Here is a 14,208-nt window from a genome sequence, read left to right as displayed (position 1 = left end):
CAACACGGGAAAGTTGCGTCATTACGGCAGCTTTCCATCGGTATATCACTTGCTCAAGTCCGGTGAATCAATGGAGAGCTACTAGCAGTGGATGGAGATCTACAAGCAAAAAAACACGTGAAAAACAGAGTGAAGTTCAGGTACACGCACCGAGAAGTTCAGGTTCTTCACGCGGTGCATTTTCGAAGAATCTGTTTCGGGGTAGAGGCAGAACGAATGATCCCGCCGTTTTCAGAATTACTTGAAAATGGCTAGGAATCAGAGAAAATCATCAACATGAAAAAGTTTCACATTTTCCGTAGCTTTTCAACGGTATACTGTTTAACCAATTCCAATAAAGCTTGTAGAAATTATGGTGAAAATATGTTTTTCGCCTTTTTCGAAACTGACTTAAAACCGTAAAGAATTGGGAGAAACAATATATACCAAAAAGTTTCGCATTTCTTCAAGCTTTCCATTGCCTTATCTTTTGCTGCATTCTGACGCACGGTTAAAAAATTACCTGGAAAATACGAACTCGGTAGGACTTGGACCATTTTCTAAATTACTCTTAAACCATTCAAAATTAGAAAAAAAAATTCAAGATGAAAAAGTAGCGCATTTTCATAAGCTTTCTAACACCATATCGTATGCCTCCATTGGAATAGCCGTTTAGAAATGACATCGAAAAAACGAACTCAGTTGTTCGGTTTATGAAATTTTACGTTTTTTTTCAAATTACTCTTTAACCATAGGGAATTAGAAAAAACTTTCAATATGTGGAAGGAGCGGTTTTGCAGCAGCTTTCCAACGCCATATTATATGCCTCATTCCGATAAATGGTTTAGAAATGCGATCGAAATTACGATTCACGTTTTTTGTGTGAAGAAAAAACGGTTTTCAAAACTGCTCTTAAACCGCTTACATTTTGCCAAAAATTTAACTTGGGTCATGATACTCGTGTCCATACCTTTCCAACGGTATATAGCAAGCCCTATTTGGGCAATGTTGCGGGAAGTTCAACCTAGCACAGGGGGAAGTTCAGGTCGAACAACTCAGGCAGTAAAATCGCAAAAAACGCGAGTTCTTCACGACCCGAGTGCAAAATCCGCCTATGAGCGAGATTCCTATCTAAAACGAGTATTTAGTTGCTAAAAATCGTTTGAAGATTACACTTACATCACATGGAACACAACTAAACAGAAAAACTTGCGGTAGAAGGCACGGTTGCGAAGATAGCCCAAAGGTCGGGTTCGTAGAGAGAGAAGTTCAGGCGCGCGTACAAACAAAAATACGTCACAGAAGTTCAATGTGAAAACAACGTGAAGTTCAACTACTATGCTGAATGAATTTCAGATGAACAACTTTTAAAATCGTTGCGAGTATGAAAAAATGATCAACAAGGGAAAGTTGCGTGTTTACAGCAGCTTTCCATCGGTATATCAGTTGCTCAATTCCGGTGAGTGGATGAAGAGCTAGGAGTAGTGGATAGAGATATACGAGCAAAAAAAACACATGAAAAATAGAGTGAAGTTCAAGTACACGTGCCGAGAAGTTCAGGTTCTTCACGTGATGTATTTTCGAAGAATCAGTTTCGGGATAAAGACAAAACGAATGATCTCGCCATTTTCACAATTACTTGAAAACGGCTAGGAATCAGAGAAAACCATCAACATGAAAAAGTTTCGCATTTTCCGTAGCTTTTCAGCGGTATATTATTTGCCCCATTTCGATAAAGTATGTAGAAATTATGCCAAAAATACGTTTTAGCCACTTTCTAATTTGTCTTAAAACTGTAAGGAATTAGGAGAAACAATATATACGAAACAGTTTCGCATTTCCTCAAGCTTTCCAACACCGTATTATTTGTTGCATTAGGCCGTACGGTTAAAAAATTATCTCAAAAATACAAAGTCGGTGAAACTTGTACCGTTTTATGAATTACTTTTAAACTGTTCCAAATTCAAAAAAACTTTTAACATGAAAAAGTAGCGCATTTCCACAAGCTTTCCAATGCCATATCATTTGCCTCAAATGGATTAGCCGTTTAGAACTTACATTGAAAATACGAACTCGGCTGTTCGGTTTGCAAAATTTTAGGATTTTCAAAATTACTCTTTATCCATAGGGAATTAGAGAAAAACTTTCAACATGTCGACGGAGCGGTTTTGCAGCAGCTTTCCAACGCTCTATTATTTACCTCATTCTGATAAACGATTTAGAAATGCGATCGAAAATACGATTCACATTTCTTGTATGAAGAAAAACCAGTTTTCAAAATTGCTCTTAAACCGCTTACATTTTGCCAAAAAATTAACTTGGATCATGATATTGGTGTCCATAGCTTTCCAACGGTATATCGCAAGTCCCATTTGGATACTTTTTAGCTGAAGTTCAACCCAGTACAGAGGGAAGTTCAGGCACGTTACGCAGGCAGTTCAGGTTGTGATCAGAATATTATTCTGATCCCGTGATATGAATAGTGTTTATATAGAGTAGCACTATTCTAATCCCAGGATTAGAATAGTTATTTGGATCACAGAGCGCCTATATATAGTGCCCAATGGGATCCTCCCGAACCGGTGCGGCCAACGCCACGCGATAAAACAAAAACAGAAAAAAGCAAAGAAAAAAACTCGCACCATCTGCCCACGTCTCCCCACTCCACCCCGCAACCTCCCGCACCCCCGGATCCCCGCCGTCGAGTTCCCTCCTTCGATCCCCGCCGCGGCGCGCCCTCCCCAGACCCCCCACGCCGCCGCGCCCTCTCCTGGGAGGCCCTCGCCGCCGGACCCCCCCCCCCGTCACCTGAAGGCCCCCGCCGCCACGCCCCCTCCCGGAGGCCCCCGCCGCCACGCCACCTGCCAGGATCCACCCACCGCGGCGCGCCCTCCCAGGAACCCCCACGCGCACGGCCGGATCCTGCGGCCACCTCACGCCTCCACCACCAACCGCCGCTGCTCTCTTCGTCCCTCACCTCCGGTCAACCCCGCACTTCTCCCCTCCGGTGAGCTTTCTCTCGCCCTCTGCCTTCGGGTAACTCCCCATGATCCTCCCTCTAGTCACCGCCTGGTTCGTCTTGTGCGTGCTGGAATGAGCGCGTCCATGCGCGACCCTCGGACCACCATCGCGGCCCACCCCTTCGATGGCCATTCTTGTTCTTCAAGCTCCCGGATCACGGAGATGTCGTCATCCCCAACCGCCCTGCATGATGCAAACGTTGTTCACCTAGACGTTTCCGATGCCTGATGGTGCAATTGCCGTCCGCAAGGTCCCGTTGATCCATTGGTTCGATCAACCAAGTTCTGGTTGTCTGGAAACTGAAGTTCATGGAGAACAAGGGGTGAAGAAATACAAAAAGTTTTTGCATATAAAGTTCAAAAAAATATGCCCTACCACACTTTTTGTTCGTGCTAGTACATATATATATATATATTCTTCTGATATATGTGCTTAGATTTTGGTTTTGCAGAATAAGGCATGCTGAGTCTGGCTATTCGACTGTAGTATTAAGATACATTGATCGCTAGCAAAAATGGCTCCCCTGCGCACGAGGCTGTGGACTTGTGCGGCAAGGAGGGATCTCAACCTCCCTTCAGATTTTGTTGCTTTCATGCCCTACTTGTTTCTTTTTAATGCATGTTAAAGAATGCCCTCGACCTGACCTTTTTCTTGTGAGATTTGGTCAATATTTTATATGATCCATTTGGTATAGCTTTCTGTGATTTTATGGAGCTTTGTACAATACTTCTATCATCGTACTATTCCATGTTGGTTGTTGAGGTGCAAGCAAAAAAAGTTCCTATACATCTACATGAAAATTCATCTAGGCGCGAAAGAGTGTTTTATAAATTATGCACACGAAGTTCACTTACTATCATCAAAGAAATTCATATGCTTTTTGTTACTTAGAAAATGTAACCTCAACAAATATAAAAACACAAAAAATACCAATCAATAAATGACTTTTTTCTTGTTTCTAAAAAGGACAACCAAAAAGTTCAAAATGTAAAAACAGATAAGTTCAGGAATTCAAATGGAAAAACATATTTTTTCAGTTCCAAAAAAGAAAACCCAAGAAGTCCAAAATTAAAAATAGAGTAGTTCAAAGGTTTATAAAAAAGATTTCCCAATACAGAAAAAACTAGACATACAAAATTAAATTACAGAATGGTTTTGACGTTTCTTACAAAACTATGATTATTTTCATAACTAAAACTTAAAACAAAGAAGTTCCAATTTAAAAATGAAGTAGTTCGATGTTTATAACAAACTCGTAATTTGCACGTTACTAATAATATAAAATCAAGAAGTTCAAATAAAAAAAGTAGTTCAATTAATACAAAAGAACACAAACACTTCTTGTGTGTTGGTAAAGTAAAAGTATGGCCAAGGATATTTTTTAAGCAATGATATTATTCTAAGAATAAGACTAAGAAGTTCAAATTAAAATAACAGAGAAGTTCAAATTTTATAAAAAAACCTCAAATTTTTTGTCGTTACTAAAGAATAAAATAAAGAATTTCAAATTAAAAATAAAGGAATCACTAAAAAAAGTTTAAAATAAAATTTCCTCGCTTTTAAAAAAACTAGAAGTTCAAACTAAACTAACGAAGTGGTTTCATGTTTATTAAAAAATCGGATTTAACAATTCTTAAAATACTCAAATATCAGCCATTATTACAGAATTGACCATGAAGTTCCAATTGAAAAAACATTCAAATTCGCGTTTATTTAAAAAAACATAGAAGCTCAAATTTTACAACCCTAGAAGTTCAATTTCAAATAATTGAGAAGGTAAAAAACTAGAAGTTCAAATTTAAAAACCTAGAAAATTGTTTGCTTATGTAAAACCATATTTTTCTAAGAAGTTCAAAGTAAAAAAAGGAGAGAAGTTCAAAGGTAAAAAAACTTAGATGTTTTATTGTTACTAAATAATAAAATGAAGAAGTTCAAATTAAAAAAAGAAAAAACAAAAAAGGGAATTTTTCTCATTTTTTAAACCGAAACATAGAGAAGTCCAAATTAATAATTGCCAGATGTTCATTTCGTATTGCATGGTGTACATTTCATATGAGAAACATGGAATAAAAAACCAAAGTTTAAAAATTTGTTTCTAGAAGTTCAAGTGCTCTTACCTCATAAGTTCAAAAATTCTTATTAGAGAGGTTCAGCATGTGTTTACGTGTTCAAAAAACACAAAAAGTTGTTGTGTCTCATGTTTTAAAATAATTCTCTCAATCCATTTCATGTTTGGAACAAATATACTCCACATGAAAAAAGTTTATTTCTATTCAACAACTTTCCAAGAGGTATATTGTATGCTCTATTTGAAAAAATAAATGGTTAAAATAAATTTGTGTATGTTCTTCGAAAAGAAAAGTTTAACCATATTAAAAATAATTGTGTATTTCGACAAGTTTCTAATGATTTACCATTTGTGGCACTCCGAGGAACGGGTGAGGAATTACAATAAAAAATATGTGGCCGAAGTTCCATATGAAAACATCGAGCAGTTCAACTACTCTACGGAATGTGTTTCGGATGAGAATAAAAGAATACAAACCACCCTGCACAGTTCAAAAATTATATTACGAGACCCCGAACTTCATAAGCTTTCCAACCGTATATTATATGTTATATTCTGATGAGCGGTTTAAAATTCCGTGCATACCATTTAAAACACGTTTTTATATATTAAGAAAATTCTTTTGAGCCGTCGCGAGCATGAAAACTGATCAACATGGGAAAGTTGTGTGTTTTCAATAGCTTTCCATCAGTATATCATTTGCTCAATTCCGGTAAGTGGTTGGGGTGTTACGGGTAAAAAACAACACATAATAAACAGAGTGAAGTTCAAAAAGAACTGCTCTAGAAGTTCAACCTCTTCACAAAGTGCATTTTCAAAGACTTCGGTTTTTCCGACGAAGGAAGAACGCATGATCTCAGAAGTTCAGGTTGATAACGGCCAGAAGTTCACGTACTACACAGTGTGCACTTTGTATTAAAAAAAGAATGAAAATGCGAAGCCTAAAGTTTTGTTGCTAGAAGTTCAAGTGTTTGGCCCGAGAAAGTTCAAAAATTATTGTGAGAGAGGTTGAACAAAAATACGTGATAGAAGTTCATAGTGAAAACAACGAGAAGTTCAATACTACAAGGAATGCATTTCAGGTGAGAATAAATAGTATAGAAAAATAAAAATACGTCAAGCAAAAATAGAAGTTCAAGTATTGTGGGAGACGTTTGTACAAAAGGAATATTATTTGTGTAACACTGACGAATGGATGTGAAAATTACAAACAAAAATACGTCACAGAAGTTCAACGTGAAAACAGCAGGAAGTTCAACTACTACGCTGAATGAATTTTAGATGAAAAACTTTTAAAATCGTTGCGAATATGAAAAAATGATTAACACGGGAAAGTTGCGTCTTTACGGCAGCTTTCCATCAGTATATCACTTGCTCAATTCCGGTGAATGGATGGAGAGCTACTAGCAGTGGATGGAGATCTACGAGCAAAAAAAAGACGTGAAAAACAGAGTGAAGTTCAGGTACACGCACTGAGAAGTTCAGGTTCTTCACGCGGTGCATTTTCGAAGAATGTGTTTCGTGGTAGAGGCAGAACGAATGATCCCAACATTTTCGGAATTACTTGAAAACGGCTAGGAATCAGAGAAAACCATCAACATGAAAAAGTTTCGCATTTTCCGTAGCTTGTCAACGGTATACTATTTGCCCAATTCCGATAAAGTTTGTAGAAATCACGGCGAAAATATGTTTTTCTCCATTTTCAAAACTGACTTAAAACCGTAAAGAATTGAGAGAAACAATACATACCAAAAAGTTTCGCATTTGTTCAAGCTTTCCAATGCTTATCATTTCCTGCATTCGGACGCACGGTTAAAAAATTAGCTCAAAAATACGAACTCGGTAGGACTTGGACCATTTTCTAAATTACTCTTAAACCATTCAAAATTAGAAAACAAAATTCAAGATAAATAAGTAGCGCATTTTCATAAGCTTTCCAACGCCATATCATATGCCTCCATTATAATAGCCGTTTAGAAATGACATCAAAAAAACGAACTCAGCTGTTCGGTTTACGAAATTTTATGTTTTTTCAAATTACTCTTTAACCATAGGGAATTAGAAAAAAAACTTTCAACATGTGGAAGGAGCGGTTTTGGAGCAGTTTTCCAATACCATATTAGATGCCTCATTCGGATAAACGGTTTAGAAATGCGATCGAAATTACGATTCACGTTTCTTGTGTGAAGAAAAAACGGTTTTCAAAACCGCTCTTAAACCGCTTACATTTTGCAAAAATTTAACTTGGGTCATGATACTCGTGTCCATAGCTTTCCAATGGTATATAGCAAGCCCTATTTGGGCAATGTTGCGGGAAGTTTAACCTAGCACAGGGGGAAGTTCAGGTCGAACAACTCAGGCAATAAAATCGCAAAAAACGCGAGTTCTTCACAACCTGACTGCAAAATCCGCCTATGAGCGAGATTCCTATCTAAAACGAGTATTTAGTTGCTAAAAATCGTTTGAAGATTACACTTACATCACATGGAACACGACTAACCAGAAAAACTCGCGGTAGAAGGCACGGTTGCGAAGATAGCCCGAAGGTTGGGTTCATACAGAGAGAAGTTCAGGCGCGCGTACAAACAAAAATACATCACAGAAGTTCAACGTGAAAATAGCATGAAGTTCAACTACTACGCTGAATGAATTTCAGATGAAAAACTTTTAAAATCGTTGCGAGTATGAAAAAATGATCAACACGAAAAAGTTGCGTGTTTTCAGCAGCTTTCCATCGGTTTATCACTTGGTCAATTCTGGTGAGTGGATGGAGAGCTAGGAGCAGTGGATAGAGATATACGAGCAAAAAAAGCACGTGAAAAACAGAGTGAAGTTCAAGTACACGTGCCGAGAAGTTCAGGTTCTTCACGCGATGCATTTTCGAAGAATCAGTTTCACGATAAAGACTGAATGAATGATCTCGCCTTTTTCGCAATTACTTGAAAACGGCTAGGAATCAGAGAAAACCATCATCATGAAAAAGTTTCGCATTTTCCGTAGCTTTTCAGTGGTATATTATTTGCCCCATTTCGATAAAGTATGTAGAAATTATGCCAAAAGTAAATTTTTAGCCATTTTCCAATTTGACTTAAAACTGTATGGAATTAGGAGAAACAATATATACGAAAAAGTTTCGCATTTGCTCAAGATTTCCAACGCCATATTATTTGTTGCATTCAGCCGTACGGTTAAAAAATTATCTCGAAATACAAACTTGATGGAACTTGTACCGTTTTCTGAATTACTTTTAAACCGTTCCAAAGTAGAAAAAACTTTTAACATGAAAAAGTAGCGCATTTTCACAAGCTTTCCAATGCCATATCATTTGACTCAAATGGATTAGCTTTTTAGAAATTACATTGAAAATACGAACTCGGCTATTCGGTTTGCAAAATTTTACGATTTTCAAAATTACTCTTTATCCATAGGGAACTAGAGAAAACTTTCAACATGTCAAAGGAGCGGTTTTGCAGCAGCTTTCCAACGCTATATTATTTACCTCATTCCGATAAACGGTTTAGAAATGCGATCGACAATACGATTCACGTTTTTTGTATGAAGAAAAAACAGTTTTCAAAACTGCTCTTAAACCGCTTACATTTTGCCAAAAAATTAACTTGGATCATGATATTGGTGTCCATAGCTTTCCAATGGTATATCGCAAGTCCGATTTGGACACTTTTTAGCTGAAGTTCAACCCAGTACAGAGGGAAGTTCAGGCGCGTTACTCAGACAGTTCAGGTTGTGATCAGAATATTATTCTGATCCCGTGATCAGAATAGTGTTTATGTGTATATATATATAAACTCGAATTCAAAATTTTGAATACACTTGATGTTGATTCCAAAAATAGTAAATTTGATGTACTAGCTAGATCTTCATAATCTAAACCATGTTTCATACGTATACTGTGTTTATCACACAAACTATAGTGCCCTACTCCCAACATTATGACAAGTATTTAGCCCTGAGCTACAAAGCCACACATTATCACAAATTCAAATAAATGTTCTATATATTATATGTAGTATAAGATGTTCATAACCAGACCATGCGTATCGTCATTATATATATTCATGCGTGCGTCGGTTTAAAAAACTATGATCTGTTGTTCAAATATCCGAATCCAATTTTATAATGAATTATGATCTCTATTCGTCTTTTACACCCACATGATCCACTAATCTCTGTAGCTAGCGCTAACTTTCTCTCGTGCATGCACACACCCGCCTACCTGTCACCCTCCCTCAGCATTCTCTAGCTCCATCGCGCACATTCATCATTTCTCTTTAGGTCGTTCACCCATGGTGTGTGTACACCCCCAGCTCCTTCTTTTCGGCACACACCAATCGATATACCTTTCTAGTTAGGTGTGCCTACCACAAACACAAGCTTTCCTCTTCTCTTCTCACCGTCCATGCATGCCCCCCTCTTTCTAACATGGTTCCATGCACGTGCATGCTCCCACCCCTCTTTTCATTGATCTCATACTCGCAGACTCCTTCCCCCTCGATATAATAGGTCTCTGGGCTCTCGCACCACCTCCTTGTCGGATTCAGGGCTCCACAAACCCAAGAAAGGTTCGAACTCTAGGGCGTGTGCGAAGAACTCAACCTCTCCAGCCAACCAGTGTGTCTCCCTCACGGCCTAGCTCGATGAACAAGAAAGTAAAGGGACACGACAGTTTACCCAGGTTTGGGCCACCTTGCGGTGTAAAACCCTACTCCTGCTTGGTGGTGGATTAGCCTCGCGAGGGGCTGAGGATGAACTAGTACAAGGGAAGAACAACCTTAGGAGGTATGTTCTAGTGTGGGTGTGAGCTAGTGAGGTCTCACCTCAGTCTCTCTCCATTTGGATCCCTTCCTACGGTGGTGGCTAAGCTATATTTATAGTGGCATCGGTCCTCTTCCTCCAAACGAAGGCGGGAAGGGATCCCAAAGTGGCCAATTTTGAAGGGGGACAAGAAGTACACCATATCGTGACGAAAGGTGGTCTTCTCCTGCAAAGCTTCTGGTCGTGACACCGTGGTGGGCTCGATGCTGACATCCATCCTGCCGACCTGGTGGTCTTGGTCTCGTTGCACAGGAATGGAAACCTTTGGCTGATTCCTCGGGACCCCACGCCCGCGCTTGCCTCCTTAGCACCAAAGAGGAAACCTGCTACGCTGCGCCCGTTTGGCCTTGGTCGTCATGGCTGGCATCACCTCAACCTCATGAGGTGGGCGCCTGCATAGGAATCTCCGCTCCTCAGGAGCCAGCCTAGGGAGGTCGCTCACTCCGGAGGTCTTGGCATCATCCGCCTTGCGAGGCTTGGCCCCTTGCAAGGGTCTTGTCTTGCTGTTGTTGAAGATGGGCCACACCAGGCCGTCGATGGACCGCCCCCCGGGCCCAAGGCGCGCTCGGACATGGCTTCGAGGCGAAGCCAAAGGGCAAGGGCGAAGTGCTGCGGGCCCCGATCACCTGTGGACCGAGCCGACGTGTGGCGCTTTATGGGACGTGGGCGTCTACACTTCCCCATGCTGCATCGGCAACTGACCAAGCTGACAGAAAGACTGGCGCCTGCCGCCGAGCCTTCATTGCCTTCCCATCATCTTGCTCTAGATCCCCTTTCTTCCTGTTGAGAGCATGTCCAGATCTGCCGAATCTCTCCCCCCCCCCCAAGTTTTTCGCTGATAGCTTCTGGGAAGGCAAAGTCAGCCGCGCAGGCCACGAGCTCCTCCTCCTCTCCTGTGCTAGCCCTCAGCGCGTCCTCCATCATCTAGGAGAGGCACCTCGCCGCCGCGCTTCCACTGAAGGCGAGCAACCACAACTAGCGAAAGGAGACGGCGCTTCTGGCCAGCTCCAATGACCCGCAGACCTTTGCAAAGACATTCTATCCCTTCTTCCTCCATAGTGTCTTCGCGGGGCTCGTCCTGCCTTTCTCCAAGTTCTTCACCGCCATCCTCGACCACTACCAGGTTTAGGCTCTGCACCTCCAGCCCAACATCATCCTTCTCCTTTCCATCTTCGCCTTCTACCGCGAGGCATTCGTGGGCGTGCTGCCCTCCGTCGCGCTCCCCCGCCTCTTCTTCTACCTCCGGATGCACGACCTGATCCAGCGCTCCGCCTGTGTCTCCTTCTCCGCGGTCCACACCGGCAACACGCTCATGAGGGTCGGGAAGAAGGTGGAGAACTTCCAGTGCAAGTGGATCTTCATGAACGCCAGGGGCCTCCATGCATGGCTAGAATTGCTGACTGATATGTCGGAGAAGCTGGACCAGTGGGCTCATGAGAAGCACACCGACCCCCGGGCGGCGCCGGTCCTGAGGAAGATGAAGGCGAACATGGAGTCCGGGGTACTAACGGGGGCCATGCTTGTTAAGTAGTTCCTGGCGTAGCGCCTGGCCCCACTCCAGGCACACTCGCGCCCCATGTGGGATTTCAAGGGAGCGAGGGACAACATCCGGCTGCGCCCAGGGAGCTTGACATGCGTGGAGCTGGACAAAGCCATGCACACTTTGCTGGAGAAGGACCCAGGCAGCCTCCCGGCAGCCTACATCCAGCTGTACCGTCATGGCGACGGGGCGGAGCTGGTCGCCGCCATGTCTGTCTTCAACGAGCTAGGGCTCATGCCGCCCAGGCTTCCCACTTTCCCGGTGCCGGTATCTTCTAGTGAGGACTCTGAGGGGAAGGGAGAGGAGGACTTGGAGGCAACTTTAGATGACGCGGCGGATACCTCTCCCCCATCGCAGAGCGAGCTTCTCCGTGGTCTCGTTGATGACGACGACACCGCCGAGCCCCTAGTCGAGGGATCCCCACGCTCCATCGGGGTCGTCATGAGGTCCGGGGCCATCCCCTTGCGGAGGCTAGGCTGAGCGACTCCGAAGAAGGGTGAGGCGGCATCCCCTCTTCGAGGCGACGCTTTAGCCTCGCCGTCTATGGCCGCCGCACCGAGGCCAATCGCCGTGCGTCGCACCAATCCTCAGGGCACGGCGAAGCCCGTGCTTAGGAAGATTGGGGGTGCCCTGGCCTCGGTCAGGAAAAGCGCGTACATCACTATTGATGAGTGAGAATCTTACTTCACCTTTGTTTGTGATCCTTCATGTCGTGCCCATAACACTCCCCTCATGGTGCCTCAGGTGGAGACCGCAGTGAAGAAGAGGAAGGAGGAAGCCGGGACGCCAGAGGAACCACCACCCACCGTGGCCACAGCGACCGTGGCACGGACTAAGGAGGTTGCGTTGCGCTCCCCTGTGATGGAATAGGACCCTCATAGCACTGTGATGGAGCCTCAGGAGGCTGCTACCTCCGTGGGCCAGCTGGCTCCGGAGCCGCCTGTTCTTGCTACACCCACGAGGGGTTCGGTGGCTCCAGGGCCCCCTGCGGCCCTTGCTACTGCTACGGTGCCAGTCCAGATGCCGGTGCTGCCCCCTCCCCAGGCCCTCACATTGGCGGACTGTGTCTCCCTCGCCAGGCCCGGTGCTCTGGAGGAAGCCTAAACCCCGCTGGACCAGCTCCGGACCAACCTTCAGGGCGCCGACGGGTGCATGGCGACGGGGCGCATGGGGTTCATTTCAGGGTGGCTCTAGGCTGACGCGTTTGTCAGGGCGGCCTGGGGCTGGGCCAAGGCCGCCGCCGCGGAGGGTAGGAAGGAGGCAGGCAAGGCCACGACAGCTCGGGATGCAGCGCTGACTGATGCAGCATCCGCCAAGAGGCGCTGCAACACAGCAGAAGCTGGGTTGAAGGCCGTCCGCAAGGAGCAGGCTACCCACACCCGTCAGCTCCAAGAACGGGAGGAGGATCTCAAGGCCGGGGAGGCTGCACTCACCGACTGCGACGCTGGGTTGGCCCAGGCGGCCAAGGACCAAGCTGTGGAGCGGGGCTGCCTGGGCAAGCTAAAGGAAGATGTGGACAGAGCCCAGGCATCCCATGCCAAACTTGTCTCTAAGGAGACGACCCGGCTGGAGGCCAGGGAGAAGACCCTCGCCGTCGTCGAGAAGGCGGCAGTCGCGGGGCACAGAGTCTTTGTCTCACTCGAGCTGAGGTCTCGCACGGCACCGCGTTCCCTTTATGAGGACGGGTACGAGGAGCCGCTGGCAACTCCGGAGGATGGCATTGCTAGGCTTCTCCCCAAGCTTGTCGAGGCGCTTGAAGGCATCACCGCTGGAGTGGACTCCATCGTGGAGGGGGAGTGCCGCGCGCTCTTCAATGCGGCCGCGACACGTGTCTTCAGCCACCTCCACCTTTGAGAACCAAGAATCGACCTCAGCACCCTGATCGAGCCGGTGGCTCCTGAGTCCCGCAATGCTGCTGCCGGGCCGTGAAGAAGCAGGTCGAAGCCCTGTTGAAGAAGTTCCTCTATGTCCCCGACCTCGCGGCTGCGTCGACCGGAGCCGACGATGAAGATGGCGGGAGCGTTATCGATGACGGGCTCCCCAAGGCGGGCGGCAGCGGCAACCAAGGCAACGACGACGCTTCCTCCTAGTTGGATCCTGCAACATCCATGGCTTTGTGGAGGCGTGAGAACTTCTATTTAAATTTGTGGAACATTGTGTTTTGTAATAACTGTTGGGACTCTGTAGTTTGCTTTCCATGCTCAATTTCCTTCCTACTTGCCTTGGTGTTATGCGTCAGCGGGGATCGGCCCTACGCATACCTCAGCCACCGTTTGGGCGTCCGGATCACCAGGACGAGGCCAAGGGGCGAGGGGCTATGTGATCAGTGAGGCCCCTGAGTCGTGATGCTCAGGGGTCCCCCTTGATGTTCAAACGGCCCTCATGAAGGAAACATGAGCAACGTCTGAGTTAATCCGGAGTCCCCATACCTTTCCTCGCCAGCTTTAGCCTGGGAGGGTCACGAGAAAACCAGGTATGAAGGACCAGGTGAGGTGGCGTGCGCCATGGTGGCCTGGGTGTAGCCCCCATGCCCAGCCCCCTCACATGGCCCTCTCATGGGGAAAATAGCACGGTGAGGCCGGGCGGCGAGCCTATTGGCCCTCCTGAGGTTATTACGGCCGCTAAGGTGCCCTTAGTTGTTTATTCACTAGCACGGAGCATGGTGCCTCTACTCTAGCATAGGCATAGCTGCTCCTCGACTGTGTCGTTCACCAGCGCGGAGCATGGGGCTACCAGTGGTGCGTGGGTAGGAGCTCCCTTACGGGGT

Source organism: Triticum aestivum, chromosome 7B (assembly GCF_018294505.1).
Source record: "Triticum aestivum cultivar Chinese Spring chromosome 7B, IWGSC CS RefSeq v2.1, whole genome shotgun sequence".
Taxonomy (NCBI): domain Eukaryota; kingdom Viridiplantae; phylum Streptophyta; class Magnoliopsida; order Poales; family Poaceae; genus Triticum; species Triticum aestivum.
The sequence above is the reverse complement of the archived record's forward strand: the minus strand, read 5'-3'. Positions refer to the sequence as shown.